This window comes from Phyllobates terribilis, unplaced genomic scaffold (assembly GCF_046119375.1).
Source record: "Phyllobates terribilis strain yellow unplaced genomic scaffold, ASM4611937v1 Scaffold_12__6_contigs__length_324123572, whole genome shotgun sequence".
NCBI lineage: Eukaryota > Metazoa > Chordata > Amphibia > Anura > Dendrobatidae > Phyllobates > Phyllobates terribilis.
Window position 1 is genome coordinate 218,378,893 of NW_027362772.1, and position 8,876 is coordinate 218,387,768.

An 8,876-nucleotide genomic window follows, 5' to 3' on the forward strand; every position below is an offset into this window, starting at 1 on the left:
TGCCCACGATGCATTTTTTAAGCGTTTCCGCAGCAGTAATTCCTCAGCAGAAATGCTTAAAAAACGCTTGGTAGAAGGTCTGCAATGTCCCCCAATGATAATCCGCATGTGCTGTGCACATGCTGCGGAAATTTCCGCTGCGGATTATCACTGCGGAAAAATCTGCAGCATGTCCATTAATTTTGTGCAATCGCAGCGTTTTCGCCGCCATTGACTTGCATTGAATCGCTTAATATCCGCATGAGTACATGTGCACAAACGGATATTAAGCGATTCAGTGTGCGGATGGTACCCGGGTCTGGAGAAGAGCCGGGTGCCATAATACCTATAAAAAAAAAAAAAGAATTTAAAATAAAAAATAAACATTATACTCACCTTCTGATGACCCCCGGTCTCCTTAGCGATGCGTCCTGGCTCCCCGGCAGCTCGCAATGGTCTAAAAGGACCTTCCATGACGTCGGCGGTCGCGTGACCTGTCACATGACTAAATGACATCATGGAAGGTCCTTTTAGACCACCACGAGCCGCCCAACACACCGGACGCACCGGAGAAGGAGACCGGGGGCCATCAGAAGGTGAGTATAATGTGTTTTTTTTACTATTAACTTGGTCACACTATATAAATCCATGCCGGTTGCATGGATTTATATAGTGTGACCAAGTTGTCAAGCACTTTCCAAGTGATGCTAAAATTGCTCGGAAAAGCGCTTGACAACCCACAAGCGAAATCGCATGTGAAGAACGCAGGACATACGCTTGTCCCTGGCAGGAAAAACGCATGTAAAATCCGCATGTACAATCCGCATGTACAATCCGCATGTACAATCCGCATGCGTTTTTTTCTGCCAGGCAGATGCAGAAACGCTCAGGAAAAATCCAGAGCATTTCTGCATCGTGGGCACATAGCCTAAAGTAGTTAAGAGTGCTTTCAAAGGAATCTGTCACCAGATTTTTGCTACACAAACTGAGAGCCGCATTATAAAGAGGCAGAAATGCTGATTCCAGAAGTGTCACCTATTGGGCTGCTTGCTGAAGTTTTGATAAAATCCCTGTTTTAGCTGCAGAAGATTATTATAAGTGGTCTAGCAAACCTGCTCCATATTTATGACCTCTGTATAACCCTTCCTCACCACTGATTGGCAGCTTTCTGCCAATGCATAGTTTACATATAAAGCAGCCAATCAGTGGTGCAGGCGGGGTTATACAGAGCTCAGCTTTCCGAGAACTGGTAGATTCGCAGAAGATAAAATAATGATTTGATCAAAACTGCAGCAAGCATCCCCGTAAGTGACACATGGCTGGAATCAGGGTCTCTGCCCCTACATCATGCTGCTGTCATATGGCATAGAAGAAACCTGCTGACAGATTCACTTTAAAGGGCTTAAGTGATGCCAGTAATTTTAAATAATAAAGACAGATAGTACTCACCCTCCTAATCCCAGGGCCAGCTCCTTGCTGCAGTCTCAGTGCTTTCACTACAGCGGTGATGTCACATCAACAGAGAACTTCACCACTGCAGCCAATCACTGAGCTTTTTTTGTTTGTTTTCTCGATTGAATGCATAATAAAAGTTAATATAAATGTAACGATAACATATCTGTGTGGTTATATGGCAGCGAAAGACATTGCAGCAAAAACAAGATCTGACAGCAAAGTTGATGAAAAAATAATATAGTTATTGCTGTTACAGTTATGGATGTGAAAAGTTGAAAACAAAAATATTCTTCTGGTCACTGGAAAAAAATAACATTTGCATCATACAGTTGTGTACATGTTCAATTATTGCGCAGTTTTGGTCATTTTTCCAAGTATGTCAGGGAAATATGCCATATGTGTAATATGTATGTATGTGTAATGTGTATATATGTATGGGTAATGTGTGTGTATGTATGTGTAATGTGTATGTACTGTATGTATGTGTAATGTGTGTGTATGTATGTGTAATGTGTATGTACTGTATGTATGTGTAATGTGTATATATGTATGTGTAATGTGTGTGTATGTATGTGTAATGTGTATGTATGTGTAATGTGTATGTACTGTATGTATGTGTAATGTGTATATATGTGTATATGTATGTGTAATGAGTATGTATGTGTAATGTGTATATATGTATGTGTAATGTATGTGTATGTGTAATGTGTATATATGTATGTGTAAAGTGTGTGTATGTATGTGTAATGTGTATGTACTGTATGTATGTGTAATGTGTATATATGTATGTGTAATGTGTGTGTATGTATGTGTAATGTGTATGTACTGTATGTATGTGTAATGTGTATATATGTATGTGTAATGTGTGTGTATGTATGTGTAATGTGTATGTACTGTATGTATGTGTAATGTGTATATATGTATGTGTAATGTGTGTGTATGTATGTGTAATGTGTATGTATGTGTAATGTGTATGTACTGTATGTATGTGTAATGTGTATATATGTGTATATGTATGTGTAATGAGTATGTATGTGTAATGTGTAATGTGTATATATGTATGTGTAATGTATGTGTATGTGTAATGTGTATGTACTGTATGTAAGTGTAATGTGTATATATGTATGTGTAATGTGTGTGTACTGTATGTATGTGTAATGTGTATATATGTATGTGTAATGTGTGTGTATGTATGTGTAATGTGTATGTATGTGTAATGTGTATGTACTGTATGTTTAATGTGTATATACAGTGCTGGCCAAAAGTATTGGCACCCCTGCAATTCTGTCAGATAATACTCAGTTTCTTCCTGAAAATGATTACAATCACAAATTCTTTGGTATTATTCTCTTCATTTAATTTGCTTGCAAGGAAAAAACACAAAAGAGAATGAAGCAAAAATCAAATCATTGATCATTTCACACAAAACTCCAAAAAAGGGCCAGACAAAAGTATTGGCACCCTCAGCCTAATACTTGGTTGCACAACCTTTAGCCAAAATAACTGCGAACAACCGCTTCCGGTAACCATCAATGAGTTTCTTACAATGCTCTGCTAGAATTGTAGACCATTCTTCTTTGGCAAACTGCTCCAGGTCCCTGATATTTGAAGGGTGCCTTCTCCAAACTGCCATTTTGAGATCTCTCCACAGGTGTTCTATGGGATTTAGGTCTGGACTCATTGCTGGTCACCTTAGAAGTCTCCAGTGCTTTCTCTAAAACCATTTTATAGTGCTTTTGGAAGTGTGTTTTGGGTCATTGTCCTGCTGGAAGACCCATGACCTCTGAGGGAGACCCAGCTTTCTCACACTGGGCCCTACATTATGCTGCAAAATTTGTTGGTAGTCTTCAGACTTCATAATGCCATGCACACGGTCAAGCAGTCCAGTGCCAGAGGCAGCAAAGCAACCCCAAAACATCAGGGAACCTCCACCATGTTTGACTGTAGGGACCGTGTTCTTTTCTTTGAATGCCTCTTTTTTTTCCTGTACACTCTATGTTGATGCTTTTTCCCAAAAAGCTCTACTTTTGTCTCATCTGACCAGAGAACATTCTTCCAAAACGTTTTAGGCTTTCTCAGGTAAGTTTTGGCAAACTCCAGCCTGGCTTTTTTATGTCTCGGGGTAAAAAGTGAGGTCTTCCTGGGTATCCTACCATACAGTCCCTTTTCATTCAGACATCGACAGATAGTACGGGTTGACACTGTTGTACCCTCGGACTGCAGGGCAGCTTGAACTTGTTTGGATGTTAGTTGAGGTTCTTTATCCACCATCCGCACAATCTTGCGTTGAAATCTCTCGTCAATTTTTCTTTTCCGTCCACATCTAGGGAGGTTAGCCACAGTGCCATGGGCTTTAAACTTCTTGATGACACTGCACACGGAAGACACAGGAACATTCAGGTCTTTGGAGATGGACTTGTAGCCTTGAGATTGCTCATGCTTCCTCACAATTTGGTTTCTCAAGTCCTCAGACAGTTCTTTGGTCTTCTTTCTTTTCTCCATGCTCAATGTGGTACACACAAGGACACAGGACAGAGGTTGAGTCAACTTTAATCCATGTTAACTGGCTGCAAGTGTGATTTAGTTATTGCCAACACCTGTTAGGTGCCACAGGTAAGTTACAGGTGCTGTTAATTACACAAATTAGAGAAGCATCACATGATTTTTCAAAGGGTGCCAATACTTTTGTCCACCCCCCTTTTTTAGGTTTGGTGTGGAATTATATCCAATTTGGCTTTAGGACAATTCTTTTTGTGTTTTTTCATTGAAGACAAATTAAATGAAGAGAATAATACCAAAGAATTTGTGATTGCAATCATTTTCAGAAAGAAACTGAGTATTATCTGACAGAATTGCAGGGGTGCCAATACTTTTGGCCAGCACTGTATGTATGTGTAATGTGTGTGTATGTATGTGTAATGTGTATGCTTCTATATATCATGTAGATATGTGTTTATTATGTATATTTGTGTGTTATGTGCACATGCATACATAATATGTATATACAAATTTTATGTTTTGTGCATGAGTGTACTACGTATATACATGAGTAATGTGTGTATAATTATTAACACATACATATTTTATATATAACGGTCCAATGGATGTTCATGTTAATGTGCATGTGACATACGTCACACATGATGAGTGTGAACATTTGACTACAGAAGTACTTCTGAATATTATCAGGGTAATTCTGTCACAGTGGTGGATTCAGTGTAAAGATTTTATGAGTTTGCCCCAAATCTGATTATTATGCATTAAAAACAGCTCCCCCGCCTCTTCCCTCGCTTAGTGTATGTAATATAGAGCTAGTGCAGCAGGAGTGATGTTTCGGGCTGAAAACGTCATTTTGGTTTTGAAAGTCCCTGCACTGAAAATGAGATAAGCCTGAAGTTTATTGTAAGTGATGTACATACAGTCATGGCCAAAAGTATTGAGAATGAGACAAATAGTAATTTTTCCAAAGTTTACTGCTTCATTTTTTGTAATGGCAATTTGCATATACTCCTGAATGTCAAAGAGTGATCAGCTTAACAGCAATTACTGTACTTGCAAAGTCAATATTTGCCCAGAAAATGAACTTTAACCCCCAAAACACATTTCAACATCATTGCAGTCCTGCCTTAAAAGGAGCAACTAACATCGTTTTAGTGATTGATCCATTAACACAGGTGTGGGTGTTGATGAGGACAGGGCTGGCGATCAATCAGTCATGATTAAGTAAGAATGACATCACTGGACACTTTAAAAGGAGGCTGGTTCTTGGTATCATTGTTTCTCTTCAGTTAACCATGGTTATCTCTAAAGAAACACGTGCAGCCATCATTGCACTGCACAAAAATGGCCTAACAGGGAAGAGTATCGCAGCTACAAAGATTGCACCTCAGTCAACAATCTATCGCATCATCAAGAACTTCAAGGAAAGAGCTTCCATTGTTGTCAAAAAGGCTCCAGGGCGCCCAAGAAAGACCAGCAAGCGCCAGGATCGTATCTTAAAACTGTTTCAGCTGCGGGATCGGACTACCAGCAGTGCCGAGCTTGCTCAGGAATGGCAGCAGGCTGGTGTGAGTGCTTCTGCACGCACTGTGAGGCGGAGACTCTTTGAGCAAGGGCTGGTTTCAAGGAGGGCAGCAAAGAAGCCACTTCTCTCCAGAAAAAACATCAGGGACCGACTGATATTCTGCAAAAGGTACAGGGAGTGGACTGCTGAGGACTGGGGCAAAGTCATTTTCTCTGATGAATCCCCTTTTCGATTGTTTGGGACATCTGGAAAACAGCTTATTCGGAGAAGAGGAGGTGAGCGCTACCACCAGTCTTGTCTCATGCCAACTGTAAAGCATCCTGAAACCATTCATGTCTGGGGTTGCTTCTCAGCCAAGGGAATTGGCTCACTCACAGTCTTGCCTAAAAACACAGCCATGAATAAAGAATGGTACCAGAATGTCCCCCAAGAGCAATTTCTCCCAACCGTCCAAGAGCAGTTTGGCGCCCAACAATGCCTTTTCCAGCATGATGGAGCACCTTGCCATAAAGCAAAGGTGATAACTAAATGGCTCATGGAACAAAACATAGAGATTTTGGGTCCATGGCCTGGAAACTCCCCAGATCTTAATCCCATTGAGAACTTGTGGTCAATCATCAAGAGACGGGTGGACAAACAAAAACCAACAAATTCTGGCAAAATGCAAGCATTGATTATGCAAGAATGGACTGCTATCAGTCAGGATTTGGTCCAAAAGTTTATTGAGAGCATGCCAGGGAGAATTACAGAGGTCTTGAAGAAGAAGGGGCAACACTGCAAATATTGACTTGCTGCATTAACTCATTCTAACTGTCAATATAACCTATTGGTACTCATAATATGATTGCAATTATATTTCTGTATGTGATATAAACATCAGACAAACACTAATAAAAACCAGAGGCCAGCAGATCATGTGAAAATATAATTTTGGTGTCATTCTCAATACTTTTGGCCATGACTGTACAATATATAATAATCCATCAAAGGAGGCAGAAAGAAACAACCGGTGTTATGTGTATCATGTGTTTGTGATAGATACATTTCTGTTTCTGATTACCCAACATCTGCGGAGGAGGGATCTTGGGAAAGTAGCACGTGAATAGAGGGAATGTGGACGTCCACAATCCCAGGCACTTACAAGTATTCAAGGAAAGAATTCTGTAGATTAATGTAAAAAATGTCCTACGAGCTATCCAGAGGGGGCTACATAGTCAATATACATGGGATCTGAACTACCCACCACCTTGGGACTGAAAGTGACTATACATTTTGCCTGTATGGTCACCCTAACTGGTGTCCTCCATTTTACTCCCTCGGCCTCCTCAGCCCAGATCAGCGCTCCATTCCTCCTTTCTTTTGATATGGCCACCACAATTCATGAGAAGGGCAGTTGGACGTCTTTACCACACTTCTCCTGCCTGTTCCTATCCCACAGAACAGGAAACCAGGATTGAAGGCGTACAACCAGAAACTCCTCTTCTTCCAGACCCGGGTACCATCCGCGCATTGAACCGCATAACATCCGCATGTATAAATCTATGCATGCGGATGTTATGCAGTTCAATGCAAGTCACTGGGTGCGATTTCGATTTTTGTGCTGCAGATTTTTCCACAATGATAATCCGCAGCGGAAATGTCCGCAGCATGTGCACAGCACATGCGGATTATCATTGGGGAACATGGCAGACAACTTAACAAGCGATTTTAATGCGTTTCCGTGGCAGAAATTCCGCCGCGGAAACGCATTAAATCCGCATTGTGGGCACACAGCCTCACAGTCCTCAGTCTTCCAAATTTTCCTTAACAGGGTTCCGAGATCCAGACATGTCTAGTGAGCCCACCCCCAAATCCGGAGACATTATGGGATCATCACACTTACTGATTGCTCCCGAGCAGGAAAGGCCATCCTGATTATTCTACACTCCTCCAACCTCAGTCATCCCCTTTATCCCAGACACAAATTCACTCTCGAACATATTTATTTCATTTAAAAACTGCTCTGGGGTAGATTTCCCTGACAATTTCCAAGTATGTCCGGCCCATAGATCTTAATGGCTAATTTACATATTAATAAAACGTGGATTTCTCTGGAATAAGACATCAGATCGCAGATATCAGGTTATCATTTTATTCATCTTGCTATGACCCACATGCCCATACAGACAGCTAAGGAGGATTCCCTTTAAGGATGATTATGTTGCACCCTTATAGGCCATGCATACACATTACGTAAAGTCAGCCCAACGCATAAATTCGGCAGGAATGGAATACCATCTAATGCAGGGATGTCAAACTCACAGGGCCAAAATGAAAAACTTGGACAAAGTCACGGGCCAACCTGTATACAGTATAATGGGCCCCACAAAGTCCTCCATACAGTATAATAGCCCCCACAAAGGCCTCCATACAGTATAATGGGCCCCGCATAGTCCTCCATAAAGAATAATGGGCCCCACATAGTCCTCCATACAGAATAATGGGCCTCACATAGTCCTCCATACAGTATAATGGCCCCACATAGTCCTCCATACAGAATAATGGGCACCACATAGTTCTCCATAGAGTATAATGGCCCCACATAGTCCTCCATACAGTATAATGGGCCCACATAGTGCTCCATACAGTACAATGGCCCCACATAGTCCTCCATACAGTATAATGGGCCACACATAGTGCTCCATACAGTATAATGGCCCCACATAGTTCCACATGGTTCTGGTGTTGCAGGCCAAATAAAACCACCCTGAGGGCCAGTTTCACATTTATGATCTAATATGTATGGGGACCTCCCAACTCTCTCATGTCAGATGATGTTGGGGGGAGAAAGAATTGGACAGTTGGAATTGCAATGGCTGCTTCTTTCGTCTTCAGGGCAGATTAGATGCTCGTAAATGTGTCTGGCAGCGCCTTTCTCCTCCCTCCCTGTGTTTAGCCCAGCTGCCTGCCGGGTGAACATTCAGGTCACTGCTATCACATGGGTATGGCGAGCTTGAGACATCACCAGTTGTCATAATCAGGCGGCCCACAACAGTCCTGAGCAGGCTGAGGACATGAAGCCTTTGCCGTCACTACGCTGATGGTTCAGGTGCTTAGATCATGCTGCATTCACATCTGTGTTTGTGTCGCAGAGAAATGACACAGCCCTGTAAACTCCTAGCACCCTTGCAGACCCCATAAGTCAATGAGATCTGTCTGGCATCCATGGTGTCCATCTTGTGACAGATCCCGGCATAAAGTGTGGTTTATTGTCCTTAATACAGAACAGAATGACACTGATGTGACCACAGCCTTACAGGCAGGATGTCATTTTGCGGCACCTATAGTCCTCAGCAGGGGCGGACATATCACTGGTACAACCTGTGCAGCTACGCAGGGGCCCGCAGGGGCCCAAGAGGTAAGGGGGCCACTTCCATCC